The sequence below is a fragment of the Natator depressus genome, chromosome 1 (assembly GCF_965152275.1).
Source record: "Natator depressus isolate rNatDep1 chromosome 1, rNatDep2.hap1, whole genome shotgun sequence".
In the NCBI taxonomy this organism is placed as follows: domain Eukaryota; kingdom Metazoa; phylum Chordata; order Testudines; family Cheloniidae; genus Natator; species Natator depressus.
Genome location: NC_134234.1, coordinates 204092009 through 204112036, shown reverse-complemented (window position 1 = coordinate 204112036; position 20028 = coordinate 204092009). Strand labels below are relative to the sequence as shown.

The window sequence follows — 20028 nt, the reverse complement described above, 5'->3', positions numbered from 1 at the left end:
ATAGTTGCGAATAATTGCTCAAAGTGCAAAGTGCCTAGATAACCAGCGCACTTCACTGAGTGGCCTGAAAGCCACTGACTCACATTCAGAAGCATCCACTATTTCCTGAAATTTGCATTTTCTCCTGGATGACCGACAGAACACCGTGTAGACAGTTCTCATTAAGGTTTTGATGTCTCTTATCAGTTTGACCTTTTTCCATGCATCAGAAATCCCCAAGTCTTCCTGGTGTGCAACGCAATGTTGCTGGACTAAGTGTGGAATATCACGTTTCAGCTGAGCCGCCACGCCATTGAGTTTGCCCAACATCATGGAGGCACCATCAGATGTGAACATCACCATTTTCATTAGATCAAGTTGGTGTTTTTTATAAAACTCTTTGATTGCAGACGCTATTGAAACAGCATCACATTCTTGCAATCATAATAGTTCACCAAACGAAGTTTTATAGTCTGCAGAATTTATGGATCTATATTTAAAGTAGAGTATCAAGTATCTGTTAATGGATATAACAGTGCTTTCATCAACAGCTAGAGTATGAAACATTGCCGATGCTATTTCATGCATGAGGTCATTTTGGACAATGCAGTTGATAATTTCAAGAAATTCAAAAGCATAATTTTTACTTCTCCAGCTCACTGGTATGCACACATACTTTTCCATACGGTCATTAATATCCTGAACAGAAAGCACTGAGTTGTTCATTTTAATAGCCAACAACACATTGTCAATAAGTACTGTGACAAAGCTCTGTCCTTGCCTCCGTGGGTCCCGCATTTCCTGGCGGATTTCGCTAGCCTCAGAGGCTCACTGTGACCCTCCACGTAACCCTTCTCTCTCTAGAGACAAGGGTCACAGTCTCCTGAGCCATTTTCATCATAAGCCAGTGAGGGAGGTGAGGAGAAGTTATCCTTCCTTGCACAGTCTGTTGTCTCCCAGTCTCAGTGATTAACCAGAGGGCAAAGCGGGGGGGTGGGGGGGAGCCCGGGCCCACCCTCTACTCCAGGCTCCAGCCCAGGGACCCTAATAGTATCAGCTATGGTAGCTGACCTTTTAGAAACATGACATATACAATTCCCTGGGCTACTTCCCCAACAGCAGCCCTCACTTCCTCAAGCTCCACTTCACCCTTACCTCAGGGCCTCCTTCCTTGTGCCTGATATGGTGTGGACTACTCAGTCTCTCTAACAGCTCAACTTCCTCCCACAGCTCCTGACATGCACACCCAACTGACTAAATGGGAGGCTTTTAACTAGTTTCAGCCAGCCCCTGATTGGCTTCAGGTGTCCCAATCAACCTAGCCTTCTCCCTGCCTTCTGGAAAGTTCTTAATTGGCCCCAGGTGTCTTAATTGACCTGGAGCAGCTGCCATTTCACTTATCCTGGTCCTATTGGGATTTGTTTAGCCTGGAGCTAATATATCTATCTCCCACTACTTTTCTATAGCCAGCTGGCCTTGCCCCATCACAGTACATTATCAATAAGTACCTTGATTTCTTCTGGGTTTGAGTGCTTGTGTTCAAGATTAATTTGCCTCCTCTGCTTTTCAACTGGACTTTCAAGAATCATGCTAAGCAATCCGCTCCGTGAGGAAGGGTTTTTGTTTCTAAGCCCGGTCTACCCTAGGAGTTTCGCAGCCACTGGGAATCGTCCCAGACCTGCAACACTATGTGATCCCACCAATCTGTGCTTGTTTCTTGGGCCCAGAATCAGCGTTCCAAGGCACGAACCTGCCCCATTAGCACCATGATGCCCACATTGCCAGGGCCCGTGCTTTCAGAGAAGTCTGTGTCCATGTCCTCATCACTCTTGTCACTGCGCTGACATCGCCTACTCGCCCAGTTTCGCTTTGGCAGGTTCTGGTGCTGCATATACTGCTGGATAATGCACACGGTGTTTAATGTGCTCCTAATTGCCAAAGTGATCTGAGCGGGCTCCATGCTTGCTGTGGTGTGGCGTCTGCACAGAAATAGGCGCAGAACAATTGTCTGCCATTGCTCTGACGGAGAGAGGGGCAACTGACGATATGGCTTACAGGGCTGGCTTATAGGGAATTAAAGTCAACAAAGGGGGTGGCTTTACATCAAGGAGAAACAAAAACAACCATCACACAGAATGGCCCCCTCAAGGATTGAACTCAAAACCCTGGGTTTAGCAGGCTAATGCTCAACCCACTGAGCTATCCCTCCCCCTGCTATTCCAGGTAGGACTGAATCTCCATTAAACTTTTCAAGATGCCCCTGACAGACCTCACCGAAATGACTGTCGGCTGTTGAATTCACGGAGGGAGGGAGGAAGGGAGGGAAGGGGGGAGCAAATGAATACAAAACAAATCTGGTCTATTTCTTGTTTTGATCCACTCCATCTATCTTTTACATCTTTGGCTGGCAGCAGACTGTGCAGAAGGACTGCTAGCCATCCTCATCTCCTGGCTGCTCGGCCGAAGATGGTGCAATAGGCTACTAGCCATTCTCATCTCCTGGCTGCTCACCAGAAGACGGTACAATAGGACTGCCGGCAGGACTAAAGAGAATGACCTGGTCGAGTCACTCCTATTTTAGTCCCTGCGCCCATGCCTGCCCAGGCGCTCCTGACCAACCTTACCGAGGTGGCCAAGAGCACCTCGGACATGATGACGATGGTTATCAGGCCTATTGCACTGTCTGCTGCCACAAGGCAATGAGCTGCTGCTGTGTAGCAATGCAGTACCGCATCTGACAGCAGCCAGGAGACGTATGGCGACAGTGAGCTGAGCGGGCTCCATGCTTGCCGTGATATGGCGTCTGCACAGGTAACTCAGGAAAAAAGGCATGAAATGATTGTCTGCCGTTGCTTTCACGGAGGGAGGGAGGGATGGAAGGAGGGCCTGATGACATGTACCTAGAACCACCCGCGACAATGTTTTTGCCCCATTAGGCATTGGGATCTCAATCTAGAATTCCAATGGGTGGTGCAGACTGCGGGAACTGCGAGATAGCTACCCACAGTGCAACGCTCCAGAAGTCAATGCTGGCCTTGGTACTGTGGAAGCACTCCACCGAGTTAATGCACTTAATGCACTTAGAGCATTTTGTGTGGGGACACACACAATCGACTATATAAAAACAATTTCTAAAAAAACGACTTCTATAAATTCAACCTAATTTCGTAGTGTAGACATACCCTTAGTCTTGTTACACCATCTACATGAGACTTACTTGACGGGTGACGCTTTAAGAAATCCAACTACCATACATCGTTCCACATTCTTCCTGTTAAAAATTCTCCTGAAGCTCTGGCATCTCAACAATATACACAAACCACTCCGTTGTCCTTATCATATGTGAATATTTCACGAAGTTTAACAAGCATTACACTATGTGACTTCGGTGTAACCGTGTCTATAGTCTCATCCAGCCATCCAGATTTAAATGAAGTCTCTGGTTTTTTACGCTTTAGACCTCTAGACAGTGACATTTTGGGATTGATTTTTTTTACCAGATTGGTTTATTTAAAATTAATACTTTTATTACATGACTACTATTCCAATGCGCTTAACAGTGCGACTCGGCAAAAGGGAGATCATTCAGATCAGGATACCAGAAGTTTGTGCATAGCAAAAAAAAGCGGGAAAATGGTAAAACATCACAAGTAAATGTATGAAGTCCAGTGCCTTTGAAAGATTTCAGTCACGAAAACACTTACCTTTGTTCAGTTCTGGGAAATCTTTGCAGTTCCTTAGCAACTACGGCCAGGCATTTTGACTTATTTGCACGTACTTGAGTTTGTACATAACCAAATGAACAGACTACAAGGAGATGTGTGGGTCCCGACAGTCAGCATTTCGAACGTGGAACATTGATCACATCGGGACGGTCGGGACCCACACATCTCTTTGTAGTCTGTTCATTTGGCTGTGTACAAATTCAAGTACGTGCAAATAAGTCAAAATGCTTGGCCGTAGTTGCAAACAATGTCAAAAGTCACCCACAAATGATATTTCGGCCTGGCTCCTATGTAGTATTTCATTTTTTGTGCGTGCGGTGTTTCACCATGTGCGTGGGGTTTAGGATCTGTGTGCGCGCTCACACGCACACAGCTTAGAGGGAACAGTGCTTAAGTCCCAGGCAGACTGCAAAGAGATACAAAGAGATCTCGCTAAACTGGGTGACTGGGCAACAAAATGGCAGATGAAATTCAGTGTTGATAAATGCAAAGTAATGCACATTGGAAAACATAATCCCACATACAAAATGGTGGGGTCTAAATTAGCTGTTATTGCTGAAGAATGAGATCTTGGAGTCACTGTGGATAGTTCTCCGTAAACATCCACTCAATGTGCAGCGGCAGTCAAAAGAGCTAACAGAGTGTTGGGAATCATTAGGAAAGGGATAGATAATAAGACAGATAATATCATATTGCCTCTATATAAATCCATGGTACGCCCTCATCTTGAATACCGAGTGCAGTTCTGGTCACCCTATCTCAGTAAAGATATAGTAGAATTGGAAAAGATACAGAGAAGGGCAACACAAATGATTAGCGGGATGGAGCAGCTTCCATACGAGGAGAGATTTAAAAAACTGGGACTGTTCAGCTTAGACAAGAGACAACTAAGGGGAGGCATGATAGAGGTCTATAAAATCATGACTGGTGTGGAGAAAATGACTAGGGAAGTGTTATTTACCCCTTGACATAACACATAAACCAGGGGTCAGCCAATTAAATTAATAGGCAGTGGGTTTAAAACAAACAAACAAAGGGAAGTATTTCTTCACACAATGCACAATCAACCCGTGAAACTCATTGCCAGGGGATATTGTGAAGGCCAAAAGTATAATTGGGTTTAAAAAGAACTAGATAAATTCAAGGAGGATAGGTCCATTAATGGCTATTAGCCAAGATGGTCAGGGATGCAATCCCATGCTCTGGGTGTCCCTAAACCTCTGACGGCCAGAAGTTGGAACTGGATGACAGGGGATGGATCCCTTGATAATTGCTCTGTTCTGTTCATTCCTCTGAAGCACCTGGCATTGGCCACTGTCAGAAGACAGGGTACCAGGCTAGAGGGACCATTGGTCTGACCCAGCACGGCCATTCTTATGAAGAGCCACTGGGGAGCTAAGCTGGTAGAGGGAGCTGCCTGGTGGGTCAGTTCCCCCTTTACTGGCCCCCAGGCTGCCCGGTGGTGATTCCAGTGCTGCCCTATGGCAGCAGGCCTTTAGCCCAGCGTGGGATGGCATTGAGGTGGGTATGTAGGGTGGAGCACAGGGCAGTGGCTTATGTGCATGTGCAGAGTAGGGCACAGAGCCTGGGTGGAGTCTCTTCTTGCCCTCTCAGCACTGGGGTTTTGCTGTCACTGCGGCTGCTTTCCCCCCCTTTATTCCTGGCACTCAATACTGGGCATGGGCCTACCTGGATCAGGAGGCTCAGCACAGAAAGTGCTGCAGTGGCTGCCCACTCCTGCAGCTGGGGTTTGTGGTCCCGGGTCTTGTTTTTGGGCCTCCTTCTGCTTCTCCGTGTCTGTGGATACAGGCAGAAGGTGGGTTAATTTCCCGCAATCACGGTCACTAATAGAATGCCCTGGGGGCGACAGGGACATACAACTGTGTGGGAACTGTCTGCACCTTATGGAACCCCTGGCAAGGGATTTCCACCAATCACTGCCTGGACAGTGTCATATTACTTAACACTGAGATTGGGCATTTCCTCTTCCAGTCCCTTTACAAACATTACCTACACCTTCCAGACCCCAGTGAAGATTGTGAGTCTTGTTAGCCCCGTTATGAAGCTAGGAAAACTGAGGCAGTGAATGACCCTTTGTGCACTGGGATGGAACTTCCTGCTGGGACAGAAATAGAAATGTGGTGACTTGTCACAGCGAAAGGCTGCTGACTCCTACCTGGGGCAGAAGAGTCCGTGGGGCCTGGCTGGCTAGAGTCCAGATTTGTCCCGTGCGTTTGGAGAGGTGTCCATCCTGTCATTCAGAAGGGCAGTGGTGGGGTGAGGTGTCATGTGACTGATTCTGTGTAAGGGCAATAGGAATCAGAGGGGAACTGGGATAAATCTGTATTGTGCAGGACTCTTCTGGGCAGAATTCCTACTCACCAATAGTCTGAGTCAGCCTTTGTCAGAGACGGTCCAAAAGCCCCATATTGACTCCTAAGACAAGAACCAATGTAAACAGATCACAGGAGTTTCTCTTCTACTGCACAGACCTCAGAACATTCACACCTCCCTCTTGGGAGGCCAAGCTAGTGCTCTGGTGCCTGGTGCCCAGTGCCCTGCATTGCCACGTGGAATGAGACCCAGGCTCCATTCTCTGTGCTGGTCTGCGGCTCCCAAGATGGCTGGAATTGCTCCAAGTGGGGGGAAACTCCATTTACATGGGGAGGCTTTCTGCTTGACTAGGGGCTTTGAAGGGGATTCCATTGGGTTCCCCCGAGCCAGAAGGACGTAACCCATGAGCTGGAGAGCCCCAAGGAGCCAGAGACATTGCAAGGCTCGGCTGGAGGTAGATGCAAAGAGCCGCAGCACTGAAATGTGGGATCCCCCTTCCTTGGGGATAAAACCTTTGTGGTACCTCTCCTCTTCCTTGGGATTCAGCACGGCAGCACTATCACCATTTGGTTCCATGAGGTATTTGAGTTTATGAGGTATGTTCTGACCAAGAAGTTACCTATTCTGGCCCACTGCATTGCACAGCCACCAAACCAGCAGTGCTTGAGACAGCATCTGATCATGACTCACAAAGCCATTTGTAACATAAATATGAAAAACGTGGGCATCTCAGCCATGAAAAATGCATTGGCGTCTGTTTCCAGGAATGGCACGTGTGGGGCTCGGTAGCACCCACAGTTCCAGCCCCAGCCGTGGTTGCTTGACACACACGGCTAGCCCACCAGTGCTGGGCTAGAGACCAAGGATTGAGTGGGCAACAAACACTGTACCTTTCATCCCCAAAACATCCTTTCATTCTAGTCCCCTCCAGAAAAGACTTAAGGCATATTAGCATGGCAGAGCTTACCCTGTTTGCTGTCCATGCTGCACTGTTCAGTTAACAAGCCAGTTACAGATCACAATGATCGTTTGCACAAGCAGTCACCGCAACTGCTTGGATCATTGCTGCAATCGTGCACACAAGTTAAGAAGCAGTTGTGGACATCCTTCTGAATTTTGAGGCTGATGAGACATTTACTCTCATAATAACAGTTGTGATTCTCTAATCTAGCACCCTGCATTAATATACCACCGTTCACCCAGAAGGATCCCACGGGAATTATACTGTTTGCACAAGCTAGAACTAAACATTAGTTTATGTGTCATTATATAATGCCTGCATCTGTCATTTTCACTCCATGCATCTGAAGCAGTGGTTTTTTATCCACGAAAGCTTATGCCCAAATAAATCTGTTAGTCTTTAAGGTGCCACTGGACTCGTTGTTTTTGTGGATACAGACTAACACAGCTACCCCCTGATACTAAACATTATGTTGATTCTGTAAAAGACATTGCAGATGAAGAGCAACTTTGGCCTTGGAAAGGAATTCTGGCTGTGTATCATGCCGCTTTCTGCCTACCTGGACCAGGAGACTCTGTGTCAGGTGGCTTGCCATCTCTGGCTGACACTGCAGCCTCTTGCACTGCTGTGTCTGTCAATAGAAGAGAAGGGTTCCATTTCTGGTTGAACCCCCAGGGGAATGCTCTGAATGATAGTGCTGAGGGGTGGGGACTTTTCTGTACCCAAAGCACCAGGACTTCCCCAGCGCTACTTGTCCCCGCTTCTCTAGTTAATAACAGATCTCCCTCAGGAGACAAGGAGAGTGCAGACAAGGCCGGGATGGCAGTGCTGCACTGGGGTCCCATCAGAGAATTCCCTGCCAGTCCAGAAGGGCTAGAAATGTCTGGGGGTTTAAATAAAGCTAAAATGCTCCAAGGAATCTTGGAGAAAACAAACCTCCTCCATCAGGAGACCCTGACTTCCCAAGCACATGGAGATTCCATGCAGATTCCCAGTAGTCCCCTGCAGGTACCTCTGGAATGGACAGCAATGGGGGGAGAGGAGGGTCCATTTCTGGGGAGAATTCCTACTCACCTCCAGACCGGACCAGCAGTTGGCAGAGGTGGCCTTAAAGATCCATACTGGCTCCTAAAACAAGAACCACCATGAATGAGTCCCTGGGGCTTCCTTCCCATGACACAGACCCCACCATACTCACACATGGTTCTAGATGGGCCAAGGAGACCCAGATTTAGTTTTTTTGCTGCCTGCCTGGCTGGAGAGGCAAGACTGCTATGGCGAGACCTCAATATTGATGTAAAATTTTTATTAATAGCATTATTATAACTTATTTTTATAATGTTAGGTCATTACAAATATGTTTGTGCCTTTACTGAACATTCAAATATACCTATAAGTATATTATCACCAGGATGCTTGAAAATATCAAAGTAGCCCAGTTTTAGTTAGCTAGGTTATAAAATGTTCATGCTAATCAAAGAAATTGCAGAAGGCTTCAGCTTTCTGTCATCCAGAAACAAGCAAATGTCCAGAAAATAACATCTCCTTGACCATAAAACTGTTTATGTCCCGCAAGAGTGTCTGTACAAACTTTAAAAGGCAGCTGTCCTCATTTTAATCTGCTTTAACTTTTATACTATTTTCTTTTTGTGCTATGTTTAAAATATGTGTTGATTATTGGCATTTGTGTTTTGTACAAAATATTTTAATAGAAGTTTAATTGCTATAACAAACCACTTGTAACTCTAAGGAACTTGGGTCAAGAATCAAAGCACCCAAAAGAGTGTTTTATCTACACCAGAACACCTCCCTCTTCTATAAACTGCCAGTTTATTATAGATCTAATCCTTTATCTCAATAAAATAAATGTTATAAAGAAAAATGTTTTAGGAAAGATCTGGCCCCATAGGAGAATGTGAGGATGTTATTTATGTTGGATATTCCAAAATGAATTTAGGGATGTGTTAGAACAATAAATCTAGGCTGTAAAGTGGGCTCTGCCAGCCCCTCTCTGCAAGAAAACCCTCTGCTTGTGTCCTTAAATTTTTTAGTGAAAATTGTGTGTAGTTGAGAAAAAGTTTTGTAGAAAACCTTAGTTGATTTCTAAAATATTGAAATGGCAAACTGTTTTGGAGGGCATATTTGTAAAGTATTTTAACTGAATGCAAAGTATTTAATGTGGTTTTCTAATATCATTGCTACGTGTGGTAAAATGCATTATGTACTAACATGAAATCTAATGACCTTGCTCAGCTGATTACCAATATAAGAAGACATTTAAGTCTAGACTATTTATTATATTAATGGGGAAGTAGTTAGTTACTGGCAGAGCTCTAGCCACTCCTTCCCCCAACTCAGAAAGATAAGAAGAATCATCATCAACAATTGTTCTAGAGAATCAACAACTTCTTCAATCACTATTTAAGCTAAAGACTCGTTAAGAATGATTTAAATTTTAAAAGACTGCTTCGAGAACTAAAAATCTTTACATAAACCACAGGTTTGGACTTTTTAAAAACAGAATTTCATTTCCTGTTGAACCCTAATGAAACTGAAGAAATATCTCAGAAAATGAACTGAATAAGTTAAGAGTTAAAGACTAAATTTGAAGATGTTCTGAGAATCTCTCCAACAAAAACAAAGGAAATATAACTGTCAAGAAAGACTTACAACCCTAACACATATACACATTAACAAAACTACCTATCCATAAGATGAAGAGGCTCCATGAATGTACGGAGCCAATGAAAGGGCGAGAGAGGTGTGTTTTTCTAAAACTGCATAGAAATAGGGAAGAGACGAGCATAAAAACCCTAAGTGAGCACCCTGCACATGCTCTACTACCCTGCTCAAACTCAACTCATCCTTTCTCTCTCTACAAGCAAGCTGACACAGACAGAAGAGAGAAGACTTGCGAAGAAACCAGCCCAAGGAAACCTTCCCAAATCTTCAGTATGTGTTGGTAAGAGAAGTTAACTAGAACCCTGCCAAGGGATTAGAGTTATAAACTCTTGTAACAGTTTTGTTGTGATATGGAAATGCTGTTGTAATTTAAGATGTTAACAGTTTCTCCTGTTAACCACTAAATGGTTAGACCATGCATTTGGGAAAGAGACAAGGGCTAAACATTGGGAAATGGAGAAATAGTGGGATTTAACTGAATTTAAGATTCTAAATATTTTGTTAATTGGCCAGTCTCAAGACAGGTCCTTAAATGGTTTCTTCTAAGTAATTTAACTACTGGGAGTGGATGGGTCATTACACAAAGTAAAACTATTTCCCCATGTTTATTCCCCCCACCATTCCTCAAAGGTTCTTGTCAACAGCTGGAAATGGCCCACCTCAATTATCACTACAAAAGGTCCCCCCACCCCACCCCCGCTCTCCTGCTGGTAATAGCTCACCTTAAGTGATCACTCTTGTTACAGTGTGTATGGTAACACCCATTGTTTCATGTTCTCTATGTATATAAATCTCCCCACTGTATTTTCCACTGAATGCATCCGATGAAGTGAGCTGTAGCTCACGAAAGCTTATGCTCAAATAAATTTGTTAGTCTAAGGTGCCACAAGTACTCCTTTTCCTTTTGAAATGAAGAAAATATTCTCTCTGAATCTGCAGAAGAGGCTACTGCCATCAAAAGAGGGTTTAGCATTTCAGCAAACTCTGGTTCCTTCCAAGTGGTTAGTCAGTGACATCTACCAGGTCAATGTTTTTGAATTTCTTTAAAACTCTGACAGCAAGCACGGACGTCTAGAATATTTGCTTATTTAATTTCAGTTATGTTAATAGATTATATTAAATTTAAGCCTGAATATAGGTTGTCATACTTTTACATTTAAATTTTAAATAGATTTATCTGTAAAAATGTATTTAATTTGAAGAAAAAAATTTTTTACAATAAAAATAGCCAATATTTTTGACTTTTAATTGATTTTTTTTATCCACCCTCATTCATGGAGGAATCAGGAAGAGAGAGGAAGGGGGCACTGAGGGAGAAGAACGAGGTGCAGGGAGATGGAAGAAGGAAGGGAAGAAGAGGAGAGCTCAGATTCCTTTTCCCAGCCCCTCACTGGAATGTTTCCTCCAGATCAGCCTGCAGGAAAACTGGAAGATCCCCCCTTCCCTGTGGAGTACCTGGAAAGGTCCCTCGCCCCTGTGCTGAGATGGTCGTGCCACAGAAGAATTTTGATGTCTCACATATAATCACAGATGACAGTGAGGATGTGGATTCCTCCGCGAGTTCTGTGTAAACAGGTGCTGTACACTCCAGAAAATGCTCCCAACTGGCTGAAAAGCAGAGCCCAGACAGCCGTGTGCTCCCTCCTCCAGCTCCCAGAGCACACTGAGCCACAGGGCCTACCCCCTTTGTGGCACAGGGCCACTGCTGACATCACAGAGGCAAAGTGGGCTGGGGCTGTCTGGCTAGGGCCCTTGGGGTTTGCATCCCCCAGATTGGATTAAGGGAGGATTGCTCCTGGCTTTTGTTGGGAATTTTAATCCAAGGGAGCCCCAGGGCCTCCCCACAAACCCTGTCTGTATAATGACAGGTTTCAGAGTAACAGCCGTGTTAGTCTGTATTCGCAAAAAGAAAAGGAGTCCTTGTGGCACCTTAGAGACTAACCAATTTATTTGAGCATAAGCTTTCGTGAGCTACAGCTCACTTCATCCGATGAAGTGAGCTGTAGCTCACGAAAGCTTATGCTCAAATAAATTGGTTAGTCTCTAAGGTGCCACAAGGACTCCTTTTCTGTCTGTATAATGTGTCATGAGAAAAGGAGAGTCGACCACAAGGGATCTTGGAACACACAGACATTGGTCTGCTCAGTCTCACAGCAAACACCCAGTTAAAAATCTTTGTAACCTTTTATTAAAGACACAGAACAAGAAGGAAACATTTCACACATTTGAAATGTAGCATATTGAGTGAGGCTTTTGTTTTAACAATATTCTTTTGCTATAGAGTTTTTAGAATGGAAAAGCTCTGTCTGAAGGTCTCTTTGATGGTATTAAAGATGGTAATAACTGTCTTTTGTTTTTTCCTTTGTTATTTTGGGTTTTTTGTTTGTTTGCTTTTGGTAAAGAGAAGGGGTTAGCTGAGATGGGCTGGATCTGTTGTTGCAGACGGATGCTATTTCTGAAAAGATGGAACAAGCCAAAAAGACACAAAAAGGGAAGATTGAAAAAGCAGCTTCAGTTTCTGGTGTTGACTTTCACTTGCAGCCTTACTGCTGGCGAACTAAAGGCACAACACACGGTCCGATCAGCCACTCTGAGACCTGGCAAACTTGTACCAGCATTGGGCTGCTTAGAACATTGCTTTTTGCTGCCTCTTTAGTCACACGATCACAGCAGTGTTGCAAAATATGCAGTCTTGGCCAGCTCAGCCAGACTCTTACTAAACAGAAGGCAAAAGGAGATGGAGAGGAAAGAGGAGAAATAGGAGGGAAGGAAAATGACAAAGGTGGGGGTGGTGGTGACAGCAGGAACCAAAGTCTTACATCCCAGGTGGTGTTTGGGATTTGGCTGGAGCCAGTGGAGGTGGCCGTGTCATCTGGGTCCCTCTCTCTCAGGCCTGGTCTGGACAGGACATTTCTCAGGATCAGGATCATGAAGGCCCAACAGCATTACAATAGATCCTGAGGTCCTTAGGAGATTGTGTATGTGGCAGCCATGCGGTGAAGCTCACTTCTTCCTGTCCACCCTTCTCCTAGCTAGTCAGAGCACTTCATTCTCCCCTGAAGGTCTTTTTTCTAATGGACCCCAAAGGGAGCGATGGGTGGAATAGTCCTTCCTCTTATTATTTTGTCCACCAATTAGACCTCATTCCGTTGATTTCCAGCCCCACAGTTCTCTTGTTGACCAGGCATGATCTTAACACTGTCCTTGAGTTCCTAGTTGGCCTTTCTGTTTGGGCTCATTCGGTCTGTCTCCCTTTCATCAACATTCCCTGTTATGAGTTATTGGAACATTTGATCAACTTTTTATCCACTTACTCAAAGTTAAGCTTACAATCGGGGTAGGTGTATGAGGCCCAAATTATTACAACAGGCTCCACTAGCCTGGCTGAATCATAACGTGGTGGCTTGTCTTGCTCTCTCCTCCCCTTGAGCCATTTCTTTATCCCTTCTTCTATTTTTTTCATTCCCCCTTCATCTTCTCCCTCTCTCATTCTTTTCTATTCTCTTCCTCTGCACCTCCTCCAACCCCTTTCCCTGTGGCCTGTGAGCTCTTCCCCTGAGTTTCCCCAGCTCTCCTTCCCTCTAGGCCTCCCTGTTTTCTCTCTCTTCTCCCCCCACCTCTTTCTTTCCTTCTGTCCCTTTTTGACTCTTCCTCCCCCAACCCACTTGCTCCCCATTCCCCATGGGTGTCTTTCCCTCGTCCATGTCTCAGCTCCCTGCTTTTTCCTACTCATATAGACACACACCCATCTACTTTCTCTCTGTATCCACACACTCACACAGAGTGACTGAGGAAGAGTCTAATTTAGAATGAATCAAAGCTCTTGACTCTCTTAAGGAAAAGTCACCAAACTATAGGATGGTCCAGCTTTCTGATCATCTCAATGTTCCCTTGTAACAAGAGTATCTTGTCCTCCCAACCCCAGGCAGTATTGTCAGGGGCATCTGCTCTTCCAATGTGCCACTGAGGAGCAGTTTAGTGGCCATGAGAGATGCAAAGGCAGTCTAGAATTGTTCAGTGGATGCATATTTTCACTGGGCATTCCAGGGACTCAGTCAAAGGGGTGGGAAGCAACATGGCTGCTGATAGGTCTCTTTGATCTGTGTGTGAGGAAATTTCCTCTCTCTCTACAGTCTCTCCAAAAAGCACTACCAAGTGTTCGTCATTCAAAGTGCTTTAGCAAGGCGGGTGAGGAATATTATCTCCATTTTACAGACAGGGAAACTGAGGCACAGAGACGGGGAGGTCAAAGTTCTCAAAAGCAGCTACTGATTTTTGGGTGCCTTCATTTCTTGTGCCCAACTGGGGGCTGATTTTCAGTGGGGCTGTGGAGCCAGTGCTCCCATTGCCTTCAACTGAATTTGGAGCTAGAGCGGATCTGGAGGTAAAAGGCCTCTGCCTGGAGAGCCCTGGCCTTCTGCAGTGCTCGAGAGTGGGCCTTGTGGCTTTGTTCCCTCTTCGCCCACTACCAGGATGATGTGGAGGTATCTCAGCTAGGGTCTCCTCATGGAGATTTCCTCCCCCAGAGCCTTCTACCATGGGTTTCACCATGGGGGTGGGATAACTTAGCCCCAGAATCCCAAGAAACTGCATCCAGAAAACAATTCAGGCCAGATCAAAACCCTCACTGGGCAAAGGATCACAGTACAATATGAATGAATGGAGAGAACAAGCAATGGCAGTGTGAAACTTTCCATATTCTGCTACTTTCGGGAAGCCAAATTCTGCAACATGGGAAGTTCACAGGGCCCAAATTCTTCTCTTACAGAGATGTATCTTTAAATGACTCCCCTTGTCTGATTTCTAGCCCCATAATAGCCCATGCTTATTAAATTCTTAGGGAACAATGTGCATGTCTACTGAGCACATTTGCAGAAGTGCAGATAGAGAGTGTATATTTTAATACATGATTGAATTCAAGCTTCTCTGGCTGCTCGCACTTCTGGGAATGATTTCAGCAACTGTTTTGATCATCAGAGAAGTTGTCACAATGAAGGCCCCGATCTTACACGCTGATCATTGTGGGTGGCTCACTGCACCTAGGATGAAGCTCACCGAAGACTCCGCAGGCATCCACCTACACGGAGCTGCTAGCAGGGTTTGAGCCTGAGTGTTTGAAATGGGGTCCCCTTTCTACCTATGATTCATTTACAATGCAGCTGATGTAATAGTGACAACATAGTGGTGTGAGTAAAAATATTTGAAGGTGTAAAATTGCCATACAGTGGGGTCAAACTCAGTAGAAGTCCCAGTGCTATCACTAATTAAAATGGATTAATCATCTCTCTCGCATACAGTGATGACTATAAAGTAGCACATTAAAAGGGAGATGTTTGTAAATGCTGAGATGAAAAAGCCATATTCTTTCAGAGGTCCCAGTTTTACAATGAGATGAGTGTGGGTGGACCCCTGTGGCTGTACAGAGCTCAGACAAGTTTGGGGGCCAAAGTCACTGATCCTCTAACTGATCCACATGGAAGGACTTTTGTGCATGTGCAGAGCCGCAGTGAAGTCAAATAGACTATTCACATGAGTAAACTCATGCAGAAGTGACACAATCCTGCAAATGGGTCCAATTGGGTGGATCCCTGCATGCATGTGGCAGACCCTCCTTGGCTTCCATGGAGCTCCTTGTAGGTGTAAGGACTCAAGTGCACAGGGCAGCTTGTGGAATCCTGGCCAGTGTTTGCAGGGACAGGGCCTGATTTAAAACAAGATGCAACAAGTGAATTATCCATGCATACCTCATTCACACACCTGAACTAAGTTAATGAGGTTACAGCAGGGTTTTGCAAATTGAGTAAGCATTTTAAAATGGGGTTTTAGTTACAATATGGAATCTTATTAAAACAAGTGTAATGAACAATTTAGAATGTGGGGAGGCAAACAGGAGTTACAATGTTAGAACAGTGAAGTTCGGTTTGTTCATTTGATACAAAATAAAGTCATATTAATAGTAATTAAAGAAAAGAAACAATTTCATAAATTCAGCTCTATGCTGACCCGCAAATGACCCTTCAATCCAGAGGTATTGAATGGGTCACACTTTATGTAATGATCTCAAGGCTATATAATTTTTTTTGAAACAATCTGAGCTGGTGGTTTCAGCATCCAACAGAACATACCACACATTACAATTAACATTAAACTTATCAGCATAAAGAAAAGAATAATTGGGTGTAACAATTTTTAAAGTTGAAGACCAAGAGGGGGCCCATCCTTTAAGAATATCATACCAATGGTGTGTTATAATTTGTTCTGCTTGTGCAGATACTCTTTATAGTTCAGATCCCTGATGTAAAATAGCCAAACTGCGTGTCTGAACCTGGGCCTGTGTGATTTCAGTCAGTTGGATAATTTGGTTATTTTTCTTCATTAGTTTGTTCAGACTTGTCCAATTGACCCACAAAGTTAAAAACTTTATAATATTACTGGTATCCAGTGTGTTAGTTCTTTTATCCTCATGAGTTGGGAAGTAATAGGTTAAGGTGGGAGTTTTTAACATAGTTATATTACACATACATTGCTTTACTGGTAGTTCTTGCCACAAAAGCTCCTCTAATCCAATGGCACAGTAGCAAGGTTGAGACTCACCAGCACAGTGCCTCCTGCTGGTCATCTAGGGAATTAACTCTCCAGTGTACAGAGGGCCTCCTACTGGCCAGTGTCTCACCTGCTGCTGGCGCCCATGTCCCTGCTGGACCCTGGTGCCCTTTACCTTGGGGTGCTACCCCCTCAGTAACCCCTTATTCTGGGTTTCCCCTCCCAGGGGATCCCCCAACCCTCTAAACCTACCTTGCCTCAGTGGCTACTGCCACTCATCATCTAGTCCCCGCTCACTGGGGCAGACTGCAATGTAATGGCCACTCATCATTGGCAAGGGGTTAGGACCTGCTGCCTTTGCCTATCCCTGGGCTGCCCCTCTGCAGCGCCAGTACCTTTTCAAAGGCCTTCATCAAGGCCTGCAGCCTGGGGGTTTAACAGGCTGGAGCTCCCCAGCTCCCTTTCCCAGCACTGCTCCACTTCAGGTACGTTACTCCCCTTCCCACTCACTCCAGAGATAGAGTGAGACTTCTCCAGCTTCTGGCCCACAGCCCTCTTATCAGGGCCAGCTGGGCCCTAACTGAGCTGGCCACAGCTGTGTACCATCCAGAAACATATGTAAGGAAAAGGTTATTTTCATGTTTTGTCAGCAGAGGAGTTAAGACTGTCATATCTTTAGCTTGTACCCAATCCATCTCACTCTGTTAGCATAATAGCTAATGTTGTTCAGAACACCACAAGGCTAAGAGGTACGGCCCTTCGCAGCACTCAGGAACTGCTAATGGTAAGAATTCATTAAGGCCATTTGATGTAGCCGATTCCTACAGATAGCAGTCTCACATCCCGCTGGTGCGAGAAAGTGCTGTCTGCAGGAATTCGCTTCATCACGTTGCAGTGTCACAGGTAGCACATCCCTATAGTTTGCAGCAGCAACAGGTCCAACTTTGCTAAAAAAAAAAAAAAAAAAGGTGTTTCAAGCAGTCTCACATGTAAAACCAACCTGATAGCTTTCTTTGACAGCGTAAAAAGCCTACAAGCAGTAGATGGGGTATATCTTGCCTTTCACAAGGCTTTTGATACTGTCTCTCATGACCTTCTCATAAACAAACTATGGAAATGAAACCTAGATGGACATAAGGATAAATAAGATGGGCATAACGGTGGGGTTCTCCAGGGATCAGTTCTGGATATGTTTCTGTCAAGGTTCCTCCCCCACTCTGAACTCTAGGGTACAGATGTGGGGACCTGCATGAAAACCTCCTAAGCTTACTTTCACCAGCTTAGGTTAAAACTTCCCCAAGGTACAAATTAATTTTATCCTTTGTCCCTGGATCTCCACTGCCACCACCAAACTCTAACTGGGTTTACTGGGAAACGTAGTTTGGACACGTCTTTCCCCCCAAAATCCTCCCAACCCTTGCACCCCACTTCCTGGGAAAGGTTTGGTAAAAATCCTCACCAATTTGCATAGGTGACCACAGACCCAAACCCTTGGATCTGAGAACAATGAAAAAGCATTCAGTTTTCTTACAAGAAGACCTTTAATAGAAGTAAAGGAATCACCTCTGTAAAATCAGGATGGTAGGTACCTTACAGGGTTTAGATTCAAAACATAGAGAATCCCTCTAGGCAAAACCTTAAGTTACAAAAAAGACACACAGACAGAAATAGTCATTCTATTCAGCACAATTCTTTCCTCAGCCATTTAAAGAAATCATAATCTAATGCATACCTAGCTAGATTACTTACTAAAAGTTCTAAGACTCCATTCCTGTTCTATCCCCAGCAAAAGCAGCATATAGACAGACACACAGACCCTTGTTTCTCTCCCTCCTCCCAGCTTTTGAAAGTATCTTGTCTCCTCATTGGTCATTTTGGTCAGGTGCCAGCGAGGTTACCTTTAGCTTCTTAACCCTTTACAGGTGAGAGGATTTTTCCTCTGGCCAGGAGGGATTTTAAAGGGGTTTACCCTTCCCTCTATATTTATGACAGTTTCTATTCAAAAAACTTCATGATTGAGATAATGGCATAGAGAATACACTTCTAAATTTAAGGTCTAGAAAACATGACTTAGGTAATGGCATACAGAGTACACTTCACAGAATACCACGGTTGGAAGGGACCTCAGGAGGTCATCTAGTCCAACCCCCTGCTCAAAGCAGGACCAATCCCCAATTTTTGCCAGAGATCCCTAAATGGCCCCCTCAAGGATTGAACTCACAACCCTGGGTTTAGCAGGCCAACGCTCAAACCACTGAGCTGTCCAAAACACGACCTATGAGAGAAGATTGAAATATGACAACAGTTTTCAACCATGGACAAATAAAGTAGCATCTTTTTGCAAAAGCTGTTTCTTACAAGCTGTACGTGTCGCTAACTGCTACAGGTAGCACAGTTCTACACGTAGCAATTTCACATCCACTACCGTGCAAGAAACTGCTATCTGTAGGCATTTGCTACAGCAGGCAGCAGTTTAAGACAACAGCAGTTTCTTACCATGGGCACGGCTCGAGAAGTGCTACCGGTAGCACATTCCTACTCGCCGGGCAGGCAGCGCCGCTTCCCCCGGGAGGCTCCGCGCAGGTGCCGGCTTCCGGGAGAGCCCCCGGCCCGCCTCTTTGCTCAAGGTCTTGCCGCGGCGCGGCGCGATTTGCCCCGGAGGCTCCTGGGGTGGAGAGTCTGAGAGGGCCCCAAGGGCTCCCGCTGCACCAAGGTAAAGGCGAGGCGGGGGGCGGCATTGCAAAATAGTCACCGTGCCCCCGGGGCGGGGGGCTGGGCAGCCACTCACAGAGCAGACACGGGGCTGCCGCTCCCCAGACCTGGCGGGGACGGAGACTGGCCCGGGGGCTGCGGGGTGGCTGAGCTGCGTTGCGCCGGGGCTGCGAGCGGGGACTGGGCCGGGCCCTGCTCACGCCGCGCGACCTTGGCGCTGCTGGGTCAGTTGCGCTCCGGGGTTGGGGGCGGGCGGCCCGTGAGAGGGGCCGGACCCAGCCACTGCCCCCCACCCCCCAGCTCACAGCGCGGGGCAGGCAGGAGCAGAGCACCCCCGGCACCCCCCGAGAGTGTCCCAGTCACTGCCCCCCGGCAGCACCCCCTGGGCCCCCGAGAATGGCCCCTCTCCCCTGACAGCGCCTCGGCAGCCCCGCCCTCGGGAGCGCCCCTGTTCCCGCTCTGGGAGCGCCCCATACCCCCTCCTGAGCGTGCGCCATACCCCCACCCTAGGGTGTCCCCCCGCCCAACAGTGACACCATGAGCGCGTCCCCTGTGCCTCCCCCAAGAAGGGTCCCGTACCCCATGCCCAACTGTGACACCGGGAGATTCCCCCCACCCATACCGCCTTGCCTGACAGCACCCCACCCGACAGCAATGCCACCAGACAGCCCTTGTACCCCCGCCATCCAATAACGATGCTGCGAGAGCAGCCTCATATCCCGGCTTGACAGTGCCCCCACCCAAGAGCACTTCCCATGCCCCCTTAGAGCATTTTCAACTCCCCTGCCGAGAACACCCCCCCCCCCGTGCCTCCTGATAATGCTCCCCTAACCCCCACCTGGTAGTGATGGCAGAGGAGTGCCCCTGTGCCCCCTGAGAGCACCTCCTGTGCACTTGAAAGCAACACCGTGAGAGCAACTCTGTATCCCGATAGTGATACCATGAGAGTGCTCCCCGTAGCTCCCCCCAAAAAGTACCTCCCATACATCCTGCCCAAAAGTGCCCCATATACTCAGAGTACCCCGTGTACCCCCACCCAACAGCGATGCTGCGAGAGTGACCCCCACATTGCCTACCTGACAGTGGCACCAC

The 20028-nt window shown here is 46.3% G+C and overlaps 2 protein-coding genes and 1 long non-coding RNA gene across 4 annotated transcripts in view; 2 read left to right on the top strand and 1 right to left on the bottom strand.

Moving 5' to 3' along the window:
• LOC142000586 (uncharacterized) overlaps nucleotides 1-18969 on the bottom strand; it is a 37460-nt gene extending 18491 nt beyond the window's left edge. The window contains exons 1-6 of the long non-coding RNA XR_012642279.1: nucleotides 18721-18969; nucleotides 8074-8127; nucleotides 7559-7630; nucleotides 6087-6140; nucleotides 5881-6003; nucleotides 5394-5501 (exon numbers count right to left, since the gene is read on the bottom strand). This is a non-coding gene — a long non-coding RNA (uncharacterized LOC142000586). The remainder of the gene's footprint in view (nucleotides 1-5393; nucleotides 5502-5880; nucleotides 6004-6086; nucleotides 6141-7558; nucleotides 7631-8073; nucleotides 8128-18720) is intronic.
• The window catches only part of TRIM45 (tripartite motif containing 45), a 30525-nt gene continuing 29302 nt past the window's right edge, over nucleotides 18806-20028 (top strand). The window contains exon 1 of one of the 2 annotated variants that reach the window (XM_074974945.1): nucleotides 18806-18937. The gene's annotated coding sequence lies outside the window, so the exon portion shown is untranslated. The remainder of the gene's footprint in view (nucleotides 18938-20028) is intronic. The other variant, XM_074974953.1, reaches the window with a different exon arrangement.
• The window catches only part of VTCN1 (V-set domain containing T cell activation inhibitor 1), a 75915-nt gene continuing 74737 nt past the window's right edge, over nucleotides 18851-20028 (top strand). Inside the window, exon 1 of the mRNA XM_074974961.1 lies at nucleotides 18851-18937. The gene's annotated coding sequence lies outside the window, so the exon portion shown is untranslated. The remainder of the gene's footprint in view (nucleotides 18938-20028) is intronic.